General features: G+C 48.2%; 1 protein-coding gene across 2 annotated transcripts in view; it reads right to left on the reverse strand.

Moving 5' to 3' along the window:
- Positions 1-23169, reverse strand: part of Dpf3 (double PHD fingers 3) — a 292453-nt gene that overhangs the window by 234552 nt on the left and 34732 nt on the right. The window contains exon 1 of one of the 2 annotated variants that reach the window (XM_042260868.2): positions 4033-5716. The exons of the other annotated variant lie outside the window; for it this stretch is intronic. The gene's annotated coding sequence lies outside the window, so the exon portion shown is untranslated. Of the gene's footprint in view, positions 1-4032; positions 5717-23169 lie in introns of those variants that run through there. 2 annotated transcript variants of the gene reach the window in all.

The raw sequence follows: 23169 nt of genomic DNA on the forward strand, positions 1-23169 counted from the left end.
CTGAAAATGGGCAAAAGATTTGAATGGGTATGCATAATACAAAAAGATAGACAAATGGCCGATGTGCATGTGAAAAGATACTCGGCATCCCTAGTCATTAGGGAAATGCTAATCAAAACCATAATGAAGGGGCTGGAGAGATGGCTCAGCAGTGAAGAGTACTAGCTGCTCTTCAGGAGGACCTGGGTTCAATTTCCAGCGCCCACATGGCTGCTCAAAACTGTCTGAAACCCTAGTCCCAGGGGATCTAATGCCCTCTTCTGGCCTCCATGGACACCAAGCATGCATGTGGTACACAGACATACATGCAGGCAAAACACTCATATACATATAGATAAACAAGTAGATACATACATGTACTTTTTAAAACCATAGTGAAATACCTCTTCATGCCCACTAGGATGGGTATATTCAAAAGGGCAGACTGGGGCTGGAGAGAGAGTTCAGCAAGTAAGAGGATCTGAGTTCAGATGCCTGAACCACATAAAAACCTGGGCACAGTGAAGACATAATGCCCTTCAGACACAGGGCCCACAGGCCCTGAGCTGGAAATGACCTGAATGCTCCCTCCCTGAAAACTAACTTTCATGGTACCAGAAGGTACCATACAAGCTTCCTAAGGAGGAAGGCAACCAACAATCCTACCCAGCTATGATGCCTATGAACCATATCCATGCCCAGCATTGCACGATGATCCTGGGGATGCAGAAGTGGCATGCATACTTTGGTATACCAACAGCTCTCTAATTGGACTTAAGACTTGCTCGGAAAGAGGAAGCCCATGCCTGTGGCTGGAAACCTAGCTAACTACTCAGTGTGTGGAGTCATGGTTATAGGAGGAGAATCTATAACCACTACTTTGCTAGGACTAGCATACTCTCTAACAACAATCTATAAATATTATGCCCACGGTGTAGTCTTCACTCAAGTGTGGTCTTCATCAAGGAAACTTCTCTTTGCAACAGATGAAGACCACTATAAAAAAAAATCACAACCAATCAAGATATAGAGTTGTTGAGCCCAATCCCAAGGGATACATCTACCAAACACTCCTGCACCTAAGGCTCAGGGAACATTGTGGAAGAGGAGGCAGAAAGACTGTAAGAGCCAGAGGACTAGGGAGTTTGCTGTGAGATCGTGTCTCCTAGTAACATTAGAAGCTACACCCATAAAGTCTCACCAACATGACTGCCCACATGTGAACTGAACAAGGACACCAATGGACATGTGAAAGTGGATGGGGAAAAGCCCACCAGGCCTCCACCCTACACAAAGACCTATAGGCAACAAAGGGAAGCTGGGAGTGGGAAAGGGGGTCCTCCCCAAGGAAGAGCACACCAATTGCTTGTCCAGTGCCAAATGGTCAGCCCTGAGAACATACAAGTAATGCTGTATGAACCAAGCAGGTAGTATTTGGGAATATATATGTATATACATATATGCATACAATCACAATTAACAGAAAAAGAGGTCATGAATTTGAAGGAGAGTGGGGGAGAGTGTGTGGGAGGGTTTGGAGGCGGAGAGGGGAGAAATGTAATTATAATCTCAAAAATAAGAAATCTGGGCATGGCCACGAGCACCTGTAACACCAGCACTGGAGGGGACTGCTGCGGAATATTCCTTTGCACTGTGTGAAGATGTGTCACTGTGATTGGCTTCATAAAGAGCTGGATGGCCAATAGCTAGGCAGGAAGAGATTGGGCGGGACTTCTGGGGACAGAGAGGACTCAGGGAAGAAAAAAGGCAGGTTTGCCAGCCAGAGGCAGAGAAGGCAGCATGAGCAGTACAGAGAGATGAGTTAACGAGCCACGCAACAGAACATAGATTAAAATAAATGGGTTCATTAAAGTTATAAGAGCTAGTGGGACGAGCCTCAGCTAAGGACAAGCTTTCATAATTAATAATAAGTCTCCGTGTCATTATTTGGGAGCTGGCGGTACAGAGGAAGTCTTGCTACCGGGGACAGAGACAGGAGGATTGGTGGGGCTTGGTGGCTACCAGTTTAGCTGGAAACAGAATATGGTAAAATCTGGGCACAGTGAAAGACCCTGTCAGAAGGGAATAAGGTGAAGAGCAACGAAAAAAAAGACAACAGATAGCTTTCTCTGGCCTTTTCGTGTACATGGGTGTGCACACCTACACACATTCATTCACACACACACACACACACACACACACACACACACACACACTCAAGGAAGAGCAGGCAGTCACAAGCATCAGCCAAGGTTTAGAGAAACGAGACCTTCATGTATTTGGGTGGGGATGAGAAGTGGAGCAGACACTATGGAAAACAGGCAGCCCCTCAGAAAGTCACACGTGGAGTTATTACTCTGTTCAGCTACGTGTTATTCGGTAGAATTTAAAGCATATGTTCTGAACCACATGGGATGGCACAAGACTGTAATCCTGAGCACAAGACTCAGGGGCTATCACAGGAGGATTGAATCTGAGGCTAGCCTGGACTGTATATTGAGTTCCAGACCAGACAAAGTGACCTTATCCCAAAAAAGGAACTATAGGGCTGAAGAGATGACTCAGAGACCAAGGGCATTTGCTGCTCTTGGCAAGGTCCAGCACCCATATGGTGGCTCACAACTGCCTGTAACTCCAGATCCAAGGGATTCAAAGGCCTCTTCCGGTCTCCACAGGCTCCTATATGTACATGGTGCACACACACATGTACATAAATAAGAAAGGGCAAAGGGAAGGGAGCATGTCCACAGAAAAGATGTACACAAATGTAAAAAGATTTATTTTAGCATCATTTATAATAGCCAACAGGTAGAAATAATCCTAATCTCCACCAACCAATGAATGGATATATAAAATGTGATTCCACACAATAGAATACTATTCAACCATAAAAAATGGAATATTTCTACATGCCACAATATGGCTGAACACTGAAAACATCATGCTAAGGGGAATAAGGCAGACACAAAAGGTCACATATATTGTGAGGTTTCATTTATATAAAATATCTAGAATAGAGGAACTTCATTCACAATGGCAGATATAGTAAATTAGTGATTTCAGGGGATAGGGGAATGACGAAGTGTATGCTGGATCCACAATATCGTGACCACTTTAGAACTGTTGAGTTTGATTGTGAATTTTGATTGTGAATTTTAATATCAATCAAACAATTAAATAATAATTAAGTTCACTTTACAAAGTTACTGTAGTAGTTTGGATATATTGCCCCCCCCCATAATCCCATAGGGAATGGCACTATTAGGAAGTATGCCTCTGTTGGAGTAGGTGTGGCCTTGTTAGAGGAAGTGTGTCACTATGAGGGCGGGCTTTGAGGTTTCCTATGCTCAGGATACTGCCCAGTGTCTCAGTCAACTTCCTGTTGCCTGCAAGATGTAGGCCTCTCAGCTCCTTCTCCAGGGCCACGTCTGCCTGCATGCCACCATGCTTCCCACCATGCAACTGTAAGTGAACCCGCCCCCGCCCCCAATTTAATGTTTTCCTTTTAAGAGTTGCCACGGCCATGGTGTCTCTTCACAGCAATAGAAACCCTAACTAAGATAGTTACGATAGGCAAAAGGAACAGGGCGGGGTGGGGGCAGGGGTTGGGGGTTGGGGTGTTGCTGAGATATCCACGATAGAAACTGAAGAGCCTGCTGCTAGAGAGACTCTGATATGGCTTCCTAAGCCTGCAGCCAAGGTGTAAGGCTCCACAATGGAGAAGGAGCTGAAACATCCAGCCTCATGACCCCTCCCACTTCCAAACCCCCAAAGTGCCAGAGTCCAGAAAGCTAAACAAGCAGGTATGATTGTCACCAACCAGGCCCAACCTAGGCACAGTCACCACATGGGCAGAGGTGAGAAAAGCCCCCAGGATACCAACCCCACAGTTCATGACCCCTCAACTCTTGGACATCTAAATCCTTGCTCTGTGATCGAGAAGCACCTGCCCGAGACAGCATTCGTCACAGCATCTTCGTGACCAAGGAGTCACTTGAACCTTTGTCTCTCTTGGTTTGGGGAACAAGGGGCTTTGAAATTAGTACAACTTACGTGGTTTGGACCCAGCTCCATACCACCTGTGGCAGAACTCCAGAGAAAGCAGGTTAGAGACCGGAGGCCAGTGGCACATTTATCCAAAGAGGTTGGAGCCCCTGGGAAGGAGGAGCTGAGGATACAGCTCAAGGACTCTTACAGAATCCCATAAAACCATCTTCTGTCTCATCTCCACTCTCCAGCCATGGAGGCCCTGCTCTGCTGTTCTGCCCTGTCTCTCTGGCCACTCCTCCAATGCCATGCTGCTTGGAGGTGGCACTCAGCACCCCTGGGAGATTGTCAAAGCCGGGAAGCAGCTCTGGGGACAAAGTCCAGGTCCCCAGGCCTGCTGTGGCCATTGAGTAAGCAGCCCCTCCTCCATCCCATACCACTCCTGCCTGTCCCAAAGTGAGATGAGCAGTGAAACTCGGCCTTCCCTTGGGATTCTGACCACCTTGTGGGGAGATTATGATGGCCCTGCCGTTGTCATGCCAACCGTGATATCATTCCTCTCATCATTCCATCTGGGTGGATTCCTTTTTTTTTCTTTTCCTTAAAGGACATCCTTTTACCCGTGTCTGTCTGGGGGCCCACCAAGAGGTCAGCTCTTGTCTTCCCTGGCTCCAGGTAAACTATGCTGTCTAGACTCTGTGGTCCTCATGGGAACAGCTCCCGGGATACAGGCAAGCTCCACTCCGAGGCTGGCTGATCTACTAATTCAAAGTAGAACCAACGAAATGCTTCCAGCATCTCCTATCAGACTGCCTGGAGGAGAGGGTATGTGGTCAGGGCCTGGCTTGGCATGATAGGCCGGCCAGGTGAAGCCACTTTCTAAGAAAAATAAGGACAAAGAGGAATAAAGATGGGGGATATGGACCCCACACTTGAGCCTGGACAGAGGAATGCAGAGAACAAGAAGAAAATCATTCCCAAAAATGGCTTTCACGCTGTCTACTCCCAGAGCTGAGGTTCCCACAGGAAAAGCATGTCTGTGTCTTCCTACTATACACCAGACACTGGAAGGCTACCAGCAACCTAGTTTCTACCTGTAAGGAACTCACAATGTCACTGTTCACAAAGACAATGACGACAATCATTGACTGGAAAGACCCTGACCTCCAGACGGATGAACCCAGACTCTAGAAAACCAGTCTGTCTATGGCCAGGAGGTTCAGCATACAACTTGTAGACAAAGAGCCACGCATAGGTGCAGGTGCTGGCCCTGGGCAGGCAGACCTCGTTCTAAACCTTCGAATGGAGACCATAGCCTGCAGCACACTTCCTCCTCATTCTCTCCCGCTCCTGAGATCTGTGGGGACATTTGCAGGCAGTAAAGGAAGGCGGCAGCCAGTAACTCCGGTGCCAGCTGGCGGAATCTCACCAGGGAAATGGCGGCCATCTGCCACAGAGCGGGCAGAGGGGCCCAGGGCAGGCGTCCCTACGGTCAGCCAGCCTCTGCAGCACAGTCAACTTTTATAAACAAGCCTATTCCCGGAAGTCACCAATGCCATCGTTCAAGTCCCAAGAAAGAGTAGTCTCATCACGTTGGGCACATCCAGATTTAAACAGCAAAGTCACCATCATCAGTGGCATCAGCTTGCTGTTCCTGCCTAAACCTGATGCACATTCCTGGCCTTGCCTTTCTAGTGTATAGTACATCTTCTATTACTTAAAAAATACAAATATTTTATAGATATTTTACTCGTGAGAGGGAGAGAAAGAGTGTGTGTGTGTGTGTGTGTGTGTGTGTGTGTGTGTGTGTGTGTGGTATGTGGGCATGTGTGTGCAGGGTATACATGCCCATTCATGCATGCAGAGGCCAGAAGACGATCGATGTCTCACTGCCCTACTCTGTCACTATCTACCTGCTTCCCTCAAAACAGGATCTCTCACTGAACCTAGAACCAGACTAACGGCCAACAAGCCCCAGAGCTCCTCCCGTTCCCACCCTCCAGCCCCCTGTACATCATCATTTAATGGCTAGAAGGATAAAAATCATATTCCCTCTTTATGAATGAGGAACCAAGGAAAAGGAAATAGAAGGGACCATCCCAGGTGACATCATTTTGCAGAACTGTGACTTTAACCTTAAGGACTCCCTTTGGGGCACTTTTGCGGACCACAACGGCACGCAGTAATTTGTACAAAAGCCCACGACCAGGCCACCAAACAAGCCACTCTTGTTAGTTCTTTTGTGGTTTGTGGGGTTGGGGTATGGCAAGCAGAGGTGGAAGACAGAGCCTCAGGAGAGACCAGGCACTTGCTACTTGCCCCCCAAGTAGCTGATGAGATGGTTCTGGGTCCAGGTGTCACACTCAGTAACAGTGTGCTCCTTTTTAACGAGCGTCCGCTCTCACCTGTCCTAAGGTAGGTCAGCAAGATGCCCTACTTTGCTGTGCAGTCTGCTTCCCTGAGAACAAAGTCCCAAGCAGCTGCTGCGCGCATGCGCGCGCGCGCACACACAGACCAGGTCAGCAAGTACACACAGGAAACAGTTACTGGATGGTGACTTGGGTAGTTTTAATAGCAAAACACACCTGTGAGAGAGGGTCCTGCAGAACTCTCAGCTATGATCAGAGCACGCCAGCCCCCCCTCCAGGCTCCAACCTGTGGCCACAATAATTGACACTTAAAGAGCTGGGACTCTGCAGGCAAACGGACCTGGACTTGGGTCTTGGCGTCACTTATTCCGTGTGACACCTTCAGTGACATGCAATTGTTTTTCCTCATCCGGAAAATGGGGACATAATTATTTCACTTTGAAAAATCAGGAGACTGTCGTCGCACCGCACACACTTCAGGGTGACAGTAGCGACTGCTGAGCAGCTTGTCTGTGCCCGGCCACCCACTTCTCACCGGCGTCCCTGACTTGCAGCCACACTAATCTGTTGGGTAAATGCTTCCACTTCTGGAGCCCAGCCCTTGCCTTTCCTAGACTGGCCCAGGAGCTCAGTCTTGTTCTTCCGTTTGATTCTCTTCATTTACCCACAGATATTTATTCACTTCTTTATGCAAGTGCATGCAGAGATAATTTATTCAAATGACATTATATTGTTATGTTATTTCCCTTCACTCCACCCTCCCAAATAAGCATCCTCATCTCTGTTTATTTACCAGGGAGCTCACAACCATAGTTTGGTTCATAAGTCCCTTAAAGCTGAGGTATTAAAGGCTTAGGCCTCAAGCCCCACCGTGCTATTGGGATGTAGCAAAGCCTCTAAGAGTTGGGGCCTAGAGGGAGGAGGCCAAGTCACTGGTGGGTGTCCTGAAGGGGGTTTTAGGACTCCCTTCTCTTCCTCTCTTTCGGTGTTAGGTAACACATCTCCAGACCCTTTTCCCTCTCTCTCACTTTGGGGACCATGAGGTCAAAGGTTTCCTCCCCAACATGCTCCCACCATAAGGCACAATGCCATCACAGTTCCAAAGCTGTGGAGGCAGTAGGTCATGGGCTGAAACATCGAAAGCTGTGAGCTAAAATGTAGCTCTTGTAACAGAACCCTGGCCTACATACAGTGCTAACTTCTTGGCTCCCTCTAGATTGAATATTGTTTGTTTAACAAATATTGTACACATCCCTTCCCCTTTCGTTTTCCTACTATAGTTACAATTTTATAGACTTATAAAATCCTTGTACTGGTTCTTTTATGAATCATGGTAGGAAGGTACCACAGCTCTTGAGTCATTCCCTTACTGATAACCATTTATTCTGTTTTAATTCTTGGCCACTACAATCAAAAGGGAGGTGTCTTAGGGTTTCTAAAGCTGTGAAGAGACACCATGACCATGGCAACTCTTATAAAGGAAAACATTTCATTGGAGTCGGTTTACAGGTTCAGAGGTTCTGTCCATTACTGTCATGGTGGGAAGTATGGTGGCACACAGGCAGACATGGTGCTGGAGAAGGAGCTGAAAGTTCTACATCTGGATTGGCAGGCAACAGAAAAGAGAAGGAACCACTGTGTATGGCTTGGGCATTTGAAACCCCAAAGCCCACCCCCGAGTGACTTGCTTCCTCCAACAAGACCACACATATTCCAACAAGGCCACACCCTAAGCATTCAAATATATGAGTCTATGAGGGCCATTCTTATTCAAACCACCACAGGAAATAAGTTCTTCAATGTGTCCTTTCTAAAAACTGATAACCGTGTTTGTTTTGGTAGGGTCTTGTGTCACCCAGGCTGGATTCAAACTTGATATGTAGAGGATGAAGGCACCAAACATCTGATCTTCCTGCCTCTACCTCCTAAGTACTAGGATTACAGGCAGGCACCACCAAGCCCAGTTTCTGCACTGTTCAGGATCAAACTTAAAGCTTCATCCAAAGAGCATTTTCTAGACATACAAAAAATACCAAGATGTGAATACCAACCATCAACATGAGGCCACAACAAGCTGGTAAATAATATACCTTCCCCTAGTTCTCTTTAGAAAAGACACCCCTACTCCCAAAAGGATCCTGACTTCCAAACAGCAATGTCCTCCAAGGTCCTGCTGGGTCAGGGAAACCGCAGATCCTCAATGTCCTGTCTTTGGAAAAGAGCACTGGATGTGCAGATTCAGCCCACAAGAGCTAATCCCTCTAACCACCCCCTGCAGCTGGACCCTGGTTTGCATCAAAAACATCTGGGACTATCAGCAGCCATTTGCTTTTGTTTCCTTTATGCTGGAGAGATGGCTCAGCACTCAAGAGCACTGGCTGCTCTTCCAGAGGACCCAGGTTCAATTCACAGCACCCACATGGCTGCTCACAACTATCTGTCCAGTTCCCGAGAATTCAACACCCGCTTCTGTCCTCCACAGGTGCCAGGCATGTGGTGCTCAGGCATACATGTAGGCAAAACACCCATAGGCATAAACTAATTATTTTTTAAAACTTCTTTAAATTGTTGGAATGAGAGAAAAAAGACATGATTGTTTTATATGGAAATCAAGTGTGGAGAAGGGGTTGATCAACATCGACCAAATGGAACGAGATTGAAAAGATTCATTATAAAGTTCTAGCAGGCAGATTTGGGTTTCCATTTAGTCATTAGTGATCCAGTAACAACAGCTAAGGAAGTGTTCGCATGGGCTAGGCATTCCTATAAAAGCTCATGTGTCTAGTCTCTGTCTATGAGATAGGTACTAGTATATTTCCCATCACACAGTCTGGAATGAAAATCCAGAGAGGGTAGGGAAATTGTCTAGAGGCACACAGCTACCAAGTGACGGAGCTAGACGTTGTCCCTAGTCTGTATTCTTACTGTCTCCTACTAGGTGTTGATTAAGTCTTGGCCATGTGCTGGGTACCGCACTGGACCAGAGGCAATTGAGGTGTATGAAATACTGGTGTGGGAGTTACAGTGAGGAGGCTCGCACAGGCATCCAGGAGTCTCACTTTAAAATGTCAAGTTAGGAAATGGTCTCTTCCTAGATTTGAAGTCAGTGTCATTTCTCATTGATGCCATTCTGTTTGGATAGAGTAGGGTGTCGGAGTAAATACCCTTGACACCCTCCCCACCCCTGGCTCAGGAGATTTAGTAATATTGCATTCACTGTAATTGGAAGGAAAATACCAAGCACTCTGAACATTGAAGCATAACCAATACAGAGCAGTATGATGAAGTTCACGGCACATTATAGGCACACGTTCAAACTCAAACACGGGGTACAGTAACTATGGCCCTAAGAATCACCAGGTGTCCATCTTAACTATTAATTCAGAATGCCCTAAGGTGTGGTCTCAGCACTGATGTGCACTTGATGTCTTCTGACGAGCAGTTTTCTGACTGTGCATAAAATCCAGAGCAGAGCAAAGGTTAGCATCTCATTTGAGACTCTCTGCATGGGAAAGCCCAGCTCCAGACAGCACCCCTACTCAAGCACTGACCCTTCATAAGTCTTCCTCAGGGGAAAGAGAATAAGCCTGTCTGACCCAGGCCCCCAGTTGTTGTGCCCACACTGGTGCTACGTTCACACAGACGCTGTGCCCACACTGGTTCTCCTCACTGGCCTCTCCCTGTGGAGATGGAGATGGATGGAGTCTTGAACACACGAGGTCCTTCCAGCCCATGCTGCCTTCTCCCACATCTGCCCCATTTCCTGGAAGTCAACAAGACCTTTCGAAGAGTCTGAAATTACAGCTGTTGCAATGCTACAGCTAACATAGCTTTCCAGAAGGATCTGAAGTCCAATTCCAAGGTACTGAACTCCTCAGACCACACCAAGTGAGACAGTGGCTGGGAAACCATTATCATCCATCTCTGCCCAAATCTATCCACTGCACATATTACTAAAGAGATGTTAAAGTTTTTTGCTCTGAAGCCAGACAGACACTCTGTCCATCCCCTGCAGCAGGTGGAAAATATGCTTTTTCTACCCATCACAAGATAACAGCTCCAGGGCAGAGGACATCCTCACCTGCCAATGGAGGGTGGGGGGTAGGCATGTTTTTCCTCTATCAAAGGAGCACTAGAAAGAATCTCAAGAATAAAATTCTCAGGCTTGGGGTGGAATGCAGAGGTGGTAGAGTGCTTCCCTGGCATGTATTAGGTGATAGGAATCCCCAGTGTCCAGTCCAGAAAAACAAAGTTCTCCCCAGGCTCCTGAGGGACTTTACTGGCCACCATCCATTTTATTTAGGCCTACTAACTGCACCTCAGTATTTACCTCTCTATCTATCTATCTACCTATCTCTTCCTGTGGCAACCCCCATCCCCAGTTTCACTTAAGCATAGGTTCATCTGCTGTAGACTACATTTCCCAGAATCTCTTGCAGCTAGATGTGGCCATGTGACTAAATTCCAGCCAATAGGATGAGAATAGCTCCTTCTCTAAGACAAGCCGCTTGCCTTGGATTTCCTCACCTCCTACCTCCCACACCCCCGAGACAGACTTAAGGGTGTAAAACGAAAACTCCTGCTTGTCAAGCTCATGTGCTTTCCTTAGGACTTCCTGTCTTAGCCATTCTATTTGGGGATCTCTTTGTCATAGCAGCTTAGCCTATATGCTAGCTTCAGCATCTAAATACACCCAGGCTGGCGATTTCTTCTCAAGCCTACAGACCTGAGTTCAATCTCAAGAGCCCATGGTGTAAGGACAGAACAGACTCCCAAAAGCTGTTCTCCAATAACACACACACACACACACACACACACACACACACACACACACACACAGTAAACTCAACTAATTACATGGTTAGTTACCCTCCGTCTTGTTGTGTTCAACATCCCAAATGCCACTTCTTAGGGCTTGGGTCATAGGAATTTCTTAGTAAATATTTGTGAACTAAATTGGGGAGGGGGGGGTTCCCGTTATATAATAGAGATAGAACCAGGCCCAAAGAAGCTTCCTCAGCTTATCCACATGAGTATGACATCTGAGAAGCAGGGACTCAGGCTAGAAGGTCTGTGTTAAGGAATGCACTCTAAATGGGGGCAAGGACACCGTGACCTTACACTGTGTCTCCTGTCAGCTCTCTTCCTGAGACAATGCATTTTATGCTTAACCACAGTTAGCTGAGGCTACTGCTTGTCTCAGAATAAAGAGCTCAAACTGAGCACTTACTGTGGGCCGGGCTCTGAACTAAACTCCTCATGCACTGTGGTACTCAGATCCGTTGATTCCTAACAACAACCCTAGAGGTAGGCACAATTATTTTCCCCCAAATGAGCCACCCTGCCCCTCCAAAGCTCAGTAACTTGGCCCAGGGGCAAGGCAAGTAACAAAGGGAAGCTCCAAACCCACGTTCTCTGAACCCACACTCCCTACTTCTCTCCATGTATGACCGGCTTCTAGTCCTAACCACAAACTTCAAGGGCTGGGCCCAAGTTCCACGCTCTTCCCAGTAGACGCCCAGAGATGTTTCTGGTGACTGTGATGCTCTTCCTCTGTGCATGACTAGCAGGGATGTGCACACCCACCAGGCTACATGAGGGCAGAGTATAAACAACTTCAACTCCAAGTCCATGCCAGCTCACACCCGCCCTCTCCCCCAGAGCTGTCCTGAGGCCTCCCTGACCTCTGTACCCTACCTGCCCCCACGGCGGCCACCCACACTTGTACACACTTTCCCCTCAGCTGTCCCTGGATTTCCTACCGGCCTTACAGCAATCCTCACTGAAGCCTTCAGGGGCCAGATATGCTGCTCTAGCTTGGTGACCGTATAGTCCAAGTTTTGCATCCTCCCTTCACCCACATTGGCCCTCACAGCCATTCTTTATCATAAGAGATCTTCCCTCTTTATGCCCTCGATTCACAAAGTCAAGTCAATGGCCTCGTGGAGAAGTCTTACCCCAGGGCTTGCAAACCTAAGATCAATATGGCCTCCAGACATCTTTCCTTTGGTCTGCACTATGCTTTTCTAAGAATTAGTTCATTCTATCTGAAGCTGTCAGAGTTCAGGGCTGAGGATATAGCTGGGTGGTAGAGCACTTGTCTGGCATGCACACATCCCTGGGTTCAGAACCAAAAGAAAAACTATTCTTGCCAGGTATGGTAGTAGACACTGGAATCCCAGCACTCAAAAAGCAGCAGAAGGGCTGATGAGATGGTTCGGCAGTTAAGAGCACTGGCTGCTCTTCCAGAGGACCCAGGTTCAATTCCCAGCATCCACATGGCAGCTCACAGTCATCTATAACTCCAGTTCAGGAGATCCAACTCCTTCCATCTTCCATGGGTACCAAGCATGCACATGGTACACAGATATACATGAACACAAAATATCCATACACATAAAATAATTTGTAAAGGTGGAAGCAAGATGATCATAAATTCAAGGCCAGCCCGAGCTACATAGCAAGTTCCAGACTAGCCCAACCTATAGAAAGAACCTGTCAAAAATAGGGTAATGGGTTTTTTGTTTGTTTGTTTTTGAGACAGGGTTTCTCTGTGTATCTTTGAAGCCTTTCCTGAAACTCAATCTGTAGCCCAGGCTGGCCTCAAACTGGCATCCCATCAGGAACAGGACCCTCCCAGTTTACCACACTCCCCTTTGCTTCCCTACCTCTCCCATGAGGATATCCCTTTTGTCTACAAGGCCTGCCTGACCCTCTGGGGCTTGAGTCTACAACACCTGCACTAGTGTCTCCATTTTGATGAACAAACTGGAGAGAAAAGAGACTCATTCATCTGCTCTCAAAGGTGGCCTGTTGTTGGAAGTTTCTCCGGTCCCACCCTGCTCCACGGTCCCGTGTTTCTCTGGTCCCGCTTTGCCTCCATGGTCCTACAGCCACTTATAAAATAATCATTTAGATGCTTATATTAATTACCAACTGCATGCCCTATGGAAGGCTTCTTGCTAGCTAGCTCTCATAATTTAACCTGCTTTTATTATCTATAAGTTGCCACGTGGCCATGGCGTTATCGGTCTGTTGGCATCTTGCTGCTCCTTGGGCGGCAGCTGGTGTCTCTCCCCCTCTGCCCTTCTCTTTCCTGTATCTCCACTTGGATTTCCTGCCTGGTTGTAAGCTTCCTTGCCATAGATCAAAATAGCTTTATTTATCAACCAATGGGAACAGTATATATTCATATCGTACACTTCCAACAACAGTGGCTTCGAGGGCAAGTCCATCCTGCCTATTGCCAGGCCAAGATTCATCAAGCTCTTGGATGTCCCAGGACCTGTGCAGGGCTGGACACTGGACAGAGGCTGAAACTCGGGTCCTTGGAGCCATGCACAGTGCAGCTGCAACACTGTGGATATGCAGTAGGCGCTTTCTCTGAATGGCGCAGCTTCTACTGTGTGCCATCAGAATCCGATACTCCTCACCTTGCTCCAAGATTTTCTCTTCTTGAGTCTGTGGCTCAGCTTATGTACCCTCAACCTGCTAAGGGGTGACCTTTCTAGAAAGCTAATCCCTTCTCGGCCTCAATCCCTGTGCTTGTGTCTACTCACCCAAGCACATTCACACGTGTTTCTAGATAACACTCCTCCTCACCAGCTTTGCAGACAGGTAATGCTGGCATCCTTTGCCCCGGGTGGATAACCCAGAAGCTGGCAATTCCACTGCCCTATCCAAACAGCAGGTAGCCTTGGTGCAATGAAGATCCGGATTGCCAGATCTTCAGATTTTTCAAGTAGCCAGGAGCATCGTAGAGGAAGGAACAATGGCCTCTATTAATAAGGCCTGTGCCAAACAGCAAGCCGTGGGGTGCTTGAGAGACTCTGAGGATCGGGTGCCAGAGAGTTCATCCAAACACCAAGAAATGAAAGCTGCTCTCTGCCACCCAATTGGAAGGAAAGCTCAGCCTTGGGGGCTCCAACCCTCTTTGCGCCCCGGTACCACCCAAAGCCTTGGAAGAGGACTCCAATATGCTTAGCTGTCTTGGACCTGGAGTCTTTCTTGTCTTCTGCAATAACAATACAAACTGAGACTGTCATTGATTGATTTTAATTCTGATTGGTATGGCCTCCGAAATAGACCGTTTTTAGCTTTGCTTTTTTTTGAGACAAGGTCTCATGTAGTTCTGACTAGGTAGCCTGGAACTCCTGACCCTCATTCCTCCACCTCCCAAGTGCTGGGATTACAAACGTGGGCCACTGTGCCAGGCCAAACCCTCTGTTTCTTAACTCACGCTGTATTGTCTGGCTCTTCCCGGTAAGCAAGCGGCTTGCCAGGCCCTTTTCCTCTGTTTACAAAGAATTCACTGAGATGGAAACGCTCACCTTGAAGCAGGTGTCATCCCTCTCTCCCCAAACCGCATGAAATTAACATATCAATAGCCGGGCAGAGGGCCTTCTTGGAGAGGTGCAGATTAGAACTCCTCTTGCCCCTGACACTTACAAAGCTTTTAAAAAGAGAGAGAACAATTTCCAAATGAGAAAATGTCACAGATGGCCACAAACTAACTTCCCTGGGGAGGATCATTTTGATGCTAATATTCTTTCTCCTGGTTTAAAAAAAATAAAATGTATAAATGCCCACCTGAGGATTTCTTCCTCCCTGCTGGGGCAATGGCCCTTATATCATAGGTAGATGAGGAAATGAGATGCTCAGGAAGGTGGTCATGACGGGCCAGCTCATTCGACACCTCCATTAGCCAGACCTGGCAGCTTGAGCTGGGATGGGTGAGCTTTGAGGACAGCCCAGAGATTTGACTCTCCCTCCCTTCCTATCTCTCTCTCCCCCTCTCTCCCCCTCTCTCCCCCTCTCTCTCCTTCTCTCTCCTTCTCTCTCCTTCTCTCTCTCCTTCTCTCTCTCCTTCTCTCTCTCCTTCTCTCTCTCCTTCTCTCTCTCCTTCTCTCTCTCCTTCTCTCTCTCCTTCTCTCTCTCCTTCTCTCTCTCCTTCTCTCTCTCCTTCTCTCTCTCCTTCTCTCTCTCCTTCTCTCTCTCTCTCTCCCCCTCTCTCTTCCCCTCTCTCTCTCTCTCCCTCTCTCTCCCTCTCTCTCCCTCTCTCTCCCTCTCTCTCCCCTCTCTCTCCCCTCTCTCTCCCCTCTCTCTCCTCCTCTCTCTCCTCCTCTCTCTCCTCCTCTCTCTCCTCCTCTCTCTCTCTCTCCTCTCTCTCCTCTCTCTCCTGTCTCCCACTCTCTCTCTCTCCTCTCTTCAAAGCATAGAGCAGACATCAGTTAATCCTCCAAAGATGCTTTCAAGGCAAACATTGTCCCTTTTGGAGCCCCAGAGCTAAGGCAGGTAGTTGGAGGGGGAACAGAGGAAGGGACAAAGGAGCTCGGAGCTCTGGGCCCCAGACCTGGTTCTCTGGAGAGACTCAAGTTGCAGAAAAAGAATGAGCCCACAGAAACGGAGTGAAGGAGGAGAAGGCTGGCAGAGTTCCTGCCCATGAGGCTGTCTCTCAAGGCTTCCTGGTGTTCTATCTCCTAGGATGCCACAAAGCAAAAAAAAAAAAAAAAAAAGAAGAAGCCTGAGCACAACTCTGTACCGGTCACCAGAAGAAGAGTTCCAAGAACTGGATTGTTCTCCAGAACCCATGGACAGCAAACATGTTTGGGGGAGGGGGGTCCAAACCAAAGTTTGGGTCCCATTTGCCACACTGAGTTCACTCTGGCTCTCCCTCCTCTCCTTTCCTAAAATGGGGCAGGGTGGGATTTGTGTGTGAGCCGAGGCAGGGCCCTGCCTGACTGGTCTTTGCATCCAGGCACTCATACCCATAAGGATCACAGCTTGTCACCACCTTGGCCATAAATGTCACACATTCTCACGTTACATGTTTATCCAACCTTTACGATCTTGCTCTGAGATTCCCAGAAAAGTAGTACGCACCCCTGGTCAAACTATAAAAGCCGCTTCTCTTCAGCTCATGTGGGCACTGTTGCTATCTTCCTTACTGATGTGTGTGTGGTGAATGCTCACAGTCCCCACTGTACCCAGTCAACACTTGGAGTAACTTGCTTTTCCACAAACCATGTACTGTTGGCTTTCCTAAGCAGAACCCATGCCGCGTGCAACAGAGCAGACCTACTGGGGATTGAAGTGTTTATAGGAAGGAGTCCACTAGAGGATGAGAGCAGGATTTCTCTCCTTTTACCAATCATCAAAGAAGTAAGGGAAATTGCTTTACAACTGACTCCTTAACAGCTATTCTGACATAGACTTGCAGACATATTATATGCATGCTCACAATGGCATAGAAAATGCAAAGAAAGATACACAAAAAAAAACTGTGTACAGCTATGGAGAGCAGAATGGGCATATGGGGAAGAAATCTCGCTCTTAAAATTTTATTTTTTAATTATATATACATGGGATCAGGGGGTCATGAGTGCCAGTGTCTACTGAATCCAGAAGAGGGTGAAGATTTCCCGGAAGCTGGAGTTACAGGTGGTTCTGTGCCACCCCATACGGGTGCTGAAAACCGAGCTCAGATCCCGTGCAAGAGCAGTGTGCACTCTTAACCACTGAAGCTATCTCTCCAGCCTTGGAAGTCCTTGGCCTCTTGTTTTATGCCCTTTTGTCCTATACATTATTTTTAAATAATGTACTGCTTTTTGAGTGTTGAAAAGTCACAAAATGAGAAACATACTCTAACATCATTTATTTTTCCCAAAGGGTGTCGTGTGTCCCTATTCTTTTTGTTGGTGTTGGTTGTTTGTTTATTTTGAGATAGGGTTTCTCTGTGTTACTCTGGCTGACCTGGAACTCTCTGTAGACCAAGCTGACCTCGAATTCACAGAGATCCGCTGGCCTCTGCCACCCAAGTGCTGAAATTAAAGGCGTGTGCCTGCGCTGCCGCCGCCGCCGCCGCCGCCGCCACCACCACCACCACCACCACCTAGCAATGTGTCCCTATTCTATGCAAAGGGTAACTTTTGAAAACATCTTGCTACCTACATGAATTGCAAACTCTTGAGACAGGCATAGTGATACACACACACACACACACACACACACACACACACACACACACAAAATCCCAGCCCTTGGAAGGCTGAGGCAAAAGAATCAAGGCCATCCTCTCCTACACAGCAAGTTTGAGGCCATCCTGGGATACATGAGACCCTACCCCATCCCCAAAAAACACCGCAAACTTTCATCATGACACTGTCAACACCTAGGAGGCTTCCCTGGAACATACCCCACTGAGATGCACATTGGATGGATGAAAAAGTCAAAGCTGCGTTTGGCAGTCAGCATGCCATGTCGTCAGACACACAGAATCTGATGCATACCTCCGCGACCAGCAAAATGCTCAACCTTCTTGTCTTCCCTTGAGGACGATCTGAGAAGTCATGCCTCCTTCCTGACTTGCCCATCACCAGTCAGACCTGACTCCAGATCCCATTCCCCAGAAAACCCAAAAACACCATGACACAAAAACATGCCACAGAATGACATCCCTTCAATTATCAAAGCCATCTTTTCCTTCCTTAAAAAGTGGGGCTTTTCAAAGGGTACAAACCTCTTTGGCCATCGAAGTGTTTGCTTAAGAAAAATTTAGGTTGGAGGCTTGGAAAGTGAGGACCTCACCTCCCAAGGCCCTCACTGGTGTCAGGCAATCGGAAATGAAGTAAAATGAAGCTGAAGTGATGTGGCTGATTGGAAAACCCAAATTGTTTACAACGGCTGCACTTGACATGCTTTTCTTGTGAATGCAGCTAGACCAGAGGTTCTTAACCTTCCTAATGCTGTGACCCTTTAACATAGTTCCTCATATTGTGGTGACCCCAACCATCAAATTATTTTCGTTGCTACTTCATAACTGTAATTTTGCTACTATTATGAATCTCAATATAAATATCTGTGTTTCCCAGTGGTCTTAGGCCACCCCCCAGAGAGGGTTGTTTGATCCTGCAGGGGGTCGTGACCCACAGGTTGAGAACCTCTGAGCTAGATAGCGTTGATAGCAAATTTGTCCCTGGGAATCTTAACATCTAGTGTGCATCCTGTGTTCCTTGCGCTCCTGGTATCGGGCAGGAGGAAGCTCCAGGATCAAACTGTCCATTTCAGCCTGACTCTCCAATCAAAGCTTTCTAATAGTCACAGGGGTCCTGAAGTTAATCAGTGACTGCTCACATTTGACGCCACAATCCTTGAAGTCACTGGGGGAGGGGGGGGCGAATCTGTGCGACACACCAGAATGCATTCCTTTGGGGGCGCCGGTGTCCTTCTCACTCACTTCCGCCCTCTCCTTTCTGAGGCTGATTCAGAAGGGAAGGGAAGAAGCTAAGAAAACCCTCACCTTTAATATTAATCAGTCCCCGGATGATCAGAGCCCAGACTACACAGGACTTGAAAGAACGATCGAGACTTTGATATGGAATATGAAAACCTAACAGGCAGGAGGGGTAGGAGACAGCAACCTGGGAGGCCTAGGGCTCAGCTTCTCCCAGCTCTGTCCCCGCCTTACACAGTGTTGCTTGCTCGCTCGCTCGCTCCTGGTCATTAAGTCGCCATGCTCTATCACAGTCCCCTACCTTTCTGCCCGTGAGATGAACACAGTGAAGCCCCGTATGGCTTTTGCTCACTTGCCATGACACATTGAAAAACAAGAACCACCAGGAATGTTAGCTGCTACTCCCTACCTCTTTCAATGGCATTTCCCATGTACCAAGGCATCCCTACCCCTAGGGAGGCAGTAGGCTGTCATTATTAGCCCCATTTTACAGACAAAGAACTGAGGCCCAGTGTGGTGACATGGCGAGGCAGGGTGGTGTGTAGATGCAGCGCAGATCTGTTTCATGCTTTGAAACGCATGGCCGGGAAGATGTGCTGGGCTGTGAGAGGCTCCTGCCCAGACTCACACAGAACTCTGTCCTCCTCACTCGGATCCTATCACTCTCTGTGGAGTCAGCCTACTCCATACAGCTGAGGCTTCTATTCTTGGATTTTCGTTTTCTTCCAGGGAAGCCACAGGTTTGATGTACCCCAAGTCCTCACACTTGCTATGCTGTTGAAGGTGCCCTTGATTTCCTAATCCTTCTGCCTCTGCCTCCCAAATTCTAGGATTGCAGGCGTGCACTACCACAGATAACTTGCCGCTGAGTTTGATAGAGAAATTTGCATCTACACCAATCTCAGGAACCCAATAGCCAAGGCCAGATGGAGAGTGGGGATGGGGACAAAATGTTTTACTGACCAGAACATAAATACATGGGACTCTGGTCCATGGATAACTCTGAGTCACTGGAACAGGAGAAAGGACAGCATCAGTGCTGTTAGCTAGGGACCTCACTCCACGCACAGAATCCCACACCCGAATCCCCATCCGTAGGTATCAGGAAATTAGATTCTAGAACCCAGATGGAGCATTGATGCCAAAGGGCAACGTGGGTTTTCAGGAAATGTGCATTTGTGAGGTCGCCTCACACTATGCCTTTCTAGAGCTCATCCTGTCCAAAGGCTTCCAGCAAGAGCAGTCTGTGCGTGCTTCTCTCTGCCCAGACTCAGTGGCAGCCGCACACACCTTCATTACGTTCCTGAAGACCTCTTCTTCCCAGGACACCAAAGCAGACACCACGGCTCCTCTAACCCCACTGAATCTTTCTCCTAGACCGGTGGTTCTCAACCTCCCTAATGCTGCGACCCTTTAATACAGTCCCTCGTGTTGTGGTGACCCACCACCTGTAGCAGGCTTTCTTTTGGGCCACCAACCAGCTCCCAAATCATGACATGGAGACCTATTATTAGTTATGAATGCTCAGCCTTATCTTATGCTTGCCCCAGTAGCTCTTATAACTTAATTTAACCTGTTTCTCTTCATCTACATTTTGCCCTGGGGCTTTTTACCTTTCTCTCATCCTGTATGTCCTACTCTATGGCTGGCTGACAGCTGACTGGCCCCGAGCATCTCCCTCTCTTTCTCCCTTGTTCTCTTCTCCCTTCTCTGCTCTCAGTCCTAGAGTCCTCCTCCTAGTTATCCTCTCTGCCTGCCAGCGCACCTATCCCTCTACTGCCTGGCTATTGGCCGTTCAGCTTTTGATTAGACCAATCAGGTGCCTTAGGCAGGCAAAGCAACACATCTTTACATCGTTAAACAAATGCAGCATAAACAAATGTAACACATCTTTGCCTAATTAAAGTAATAGTCCATAACACCAGCCATAAAATCATTTCATTGCTGCTTTCATAATTGTAATTTTGCTACTGTTATGAATTGTAATGCATACATCTTACATGCAGGATATCTGATATGTGACCCCCTTCTCCAAGGGGTTGTGACCCACAAGTTGAGAAAACACTCTCCTAGACCCTCTCCTCTTCAGTAGAATAGCTGCCTTTCTTCTCTGATAAACCCTGGAAGGTGCCTACCCTACCCCAGCCAGAACATTCTCAATTTGCTCTCTGGAGGAGGTAGAAGCAGACAGGGAAGAAAGGGAGAGAGAGAGGTGGAGGTGAGGGTCTGGCATTTATGAAAGAAGTCTGTTTCCCTGCCTACTTAGGGAATACCCCAAGCCCTACCCAGGTCTAGGGAATGAAACTACCTTCTAAGAAGGTGGGGGACTAGACAGACCTTCAGGAGCAGGGGACCCACCTTGCAGGAGACGGTCCTCTGGAAAGAGCAGCCGACGGACCCCCCACCCAGACGGACCCCCCACCCAGACGGACCCCCCCACCCAGGGTTAAGAACATAGCTGTCTATGGCCCCCTTTTCTCAGCTCTGACTTGGCACAAGTCACTGTCTTAGAATGTCGTTGCTGTGATGCAACACCATGAGCAAAAGCAGGTTGGGGAGGAGAGGGTTTGTTTCACCTTACAGCTCTCGGTCCATACTCCATCGTTAAGGGAAGTCAGGGGCAGGAACCTGGAGGCGGGAACTTAGCATAAAGCAGAGGCCACGGAGGAATGCTGCTTACTGGCTTGCTCCCCATGGCTTTCCCAGCTTGCTTGCTTAAACACCCCCAGCCCAACTGCCAAAGGGTGGCATTGCCTTTAATGGACTGGGTCCTCCCACATCAATCATTAATCAAGAAAATGCCCCACAGACTTTCCTGCAGGCAATCCGGTGGAAGCATTTTCTCAATTAAGGTTCCTCATCCCAGATAAATCTAACTTGTGACAATTTAACAAGGAAAAAAAAAAAAAAAAAAAAAAAAAAACCAGCCAGGACTGAGCCAAGCTAAAACCAGCAGTGTGAACAAGGCATGAGGCCAGCACTGGACTTCCCACACAGGAGGCCGGAGGCCACAGTGGGCTGCACAGGCGTCTCACCTTGCTGGCCATAACTCTGTCACTTCAGGGCTGAGAGTCCGCCCCAACCTCTGCTCCTCTGCAGTGGACCTTTTCAGGGCTCCCCAGAAAAGGGATGCGAAGTGGGGAGAAGGCTCCTGAAGGGATGGGGAAGCACTGGTCATCCTGGGGCAGACACCAACAGCTGAAGTGATTTGTTAGCCCTTTTTTTTTTCCCATGAGTTAATTCACTTCCAGCAGATTCCATTAGTGACCTGACAGGCCCAGGGCCTGGAGGAGGGCCCTGGAAGAGCTGCTGAATCAGCCACAGAAGGGGGGTAGCAGGGAAGGCCAGCCGACTTGCACGGGAGCCCTTTGCCCAGGGTTTCCGTTTGAAGAGCTTAGAATAACTATTTGCCAAGCTATTGTTGGGCAGGCCCCTCCACACCACGTATAGAGAGAAAACACAGGAACCTTTGGCCACTACATGTAAATGGCCAACCAGGGGCTGATGCAATGCAGGAAAAGGATTCTCCCGTAAAAACAATCTTGTCTTCCTGAGAGCCAGAATAAAACAAAAGCCAAGGTCATAAGGTGGTCCTATCTGCTGCTGGGGACCCATGCCTAGGGTGGGGGAGGGGCAGTGAACTCCGCAAGTTTCTGGGGGCCACTCCGGCCACTGTCACGGCAAATAATAGCCACCTTTGTGAACACTTCTTTGTGAATGTGTGTGAATGTGCACATGTGTGTATGGAGACCAAAGGACTGCTTATGATGTCACTCCTTGTCCACCTTGATTCTGCGTGTGAGTGTGTCTGTGTGTGTGCATGTGTCTGTATGTGTGTCTGTGTGTCTATTTGTCTCTGTGTGTGCATGTCTATGTGTCTGTGTGTGTGAGTGTGTCTGTTTGTCTCTGTGTGTGTGCGTGCATATCCGTGTGTCTGTGTGTCTGTTTGTCTGTCTGTGTGTGTGCATGTCTATGTGTCTGTGTGTGTGAGTGTGTCTGTTTGTCTCTCTGTGTGTGTTTATTTGTGTCTCTGTGTGTGTGCATATCCGTGTGTCTGTGTGAGTATGTGTGTCTGTGTGTGTGTGTGTGTATGTGTGTGTGTGTGTGTGTGTGTGTGTGTGTGTGAGAGAGAGAGAGAGAGAGAGAGAGAGAGAGAGAGAATGTTTTAAGACAGGGTCTCTTATTAGCCTGGAGCTCACCAAGAAGGCTGCGCTGGCTGACCATCCATTCCCCAAGATCCATCTGCCTCCACCTCTCTAGCACCTGGATTAAGAGCACCCACTGTGCCAAGTTCTGGGGATTGAACTCAAGTCCTCAGGCTTGCCAGGAAGGGCTGGCCCATAGCTAAGGAGCTGGGCAGTGAGCTCTGTGGGCAGCATCTCATTTGCTCAGGACTTTGGAGTGATAAGCTGGGGGGGGGGGGGGGGGCAAAGTCACGCAGCTGCAGTGTGGTAGAAGAGTCTGTGTGGAACAGAGGCCAGGTATGCTCGAGACTTCCGGTTGTGTCCTTACCCACCCTGTGACAGAGCTAAATTCCTCAAGTCCCAGAAAGGCGCTGAAATAAGGAAGCCGTAGGAAATCTGGCTCCAGCCCCACACAAGC

This window comes from Peromyscus maniculatus, chromosome 14, assembly GCF_049852395.1.
Source record: "Peromyscus maniculatus bairdii isolate BWxNUB_F1_BW_parent chromosome 14, HU_Pman_BW_mat_3.1, whole genome shotgun sequence".
NCBI classification, from domain to species: domain Eukaryota; kingdom Metazoa; phylum Chordata; class Mammalia; order Rodentia; family Cricetidae; genus Peromyscus; species Peromyscus maniculatus.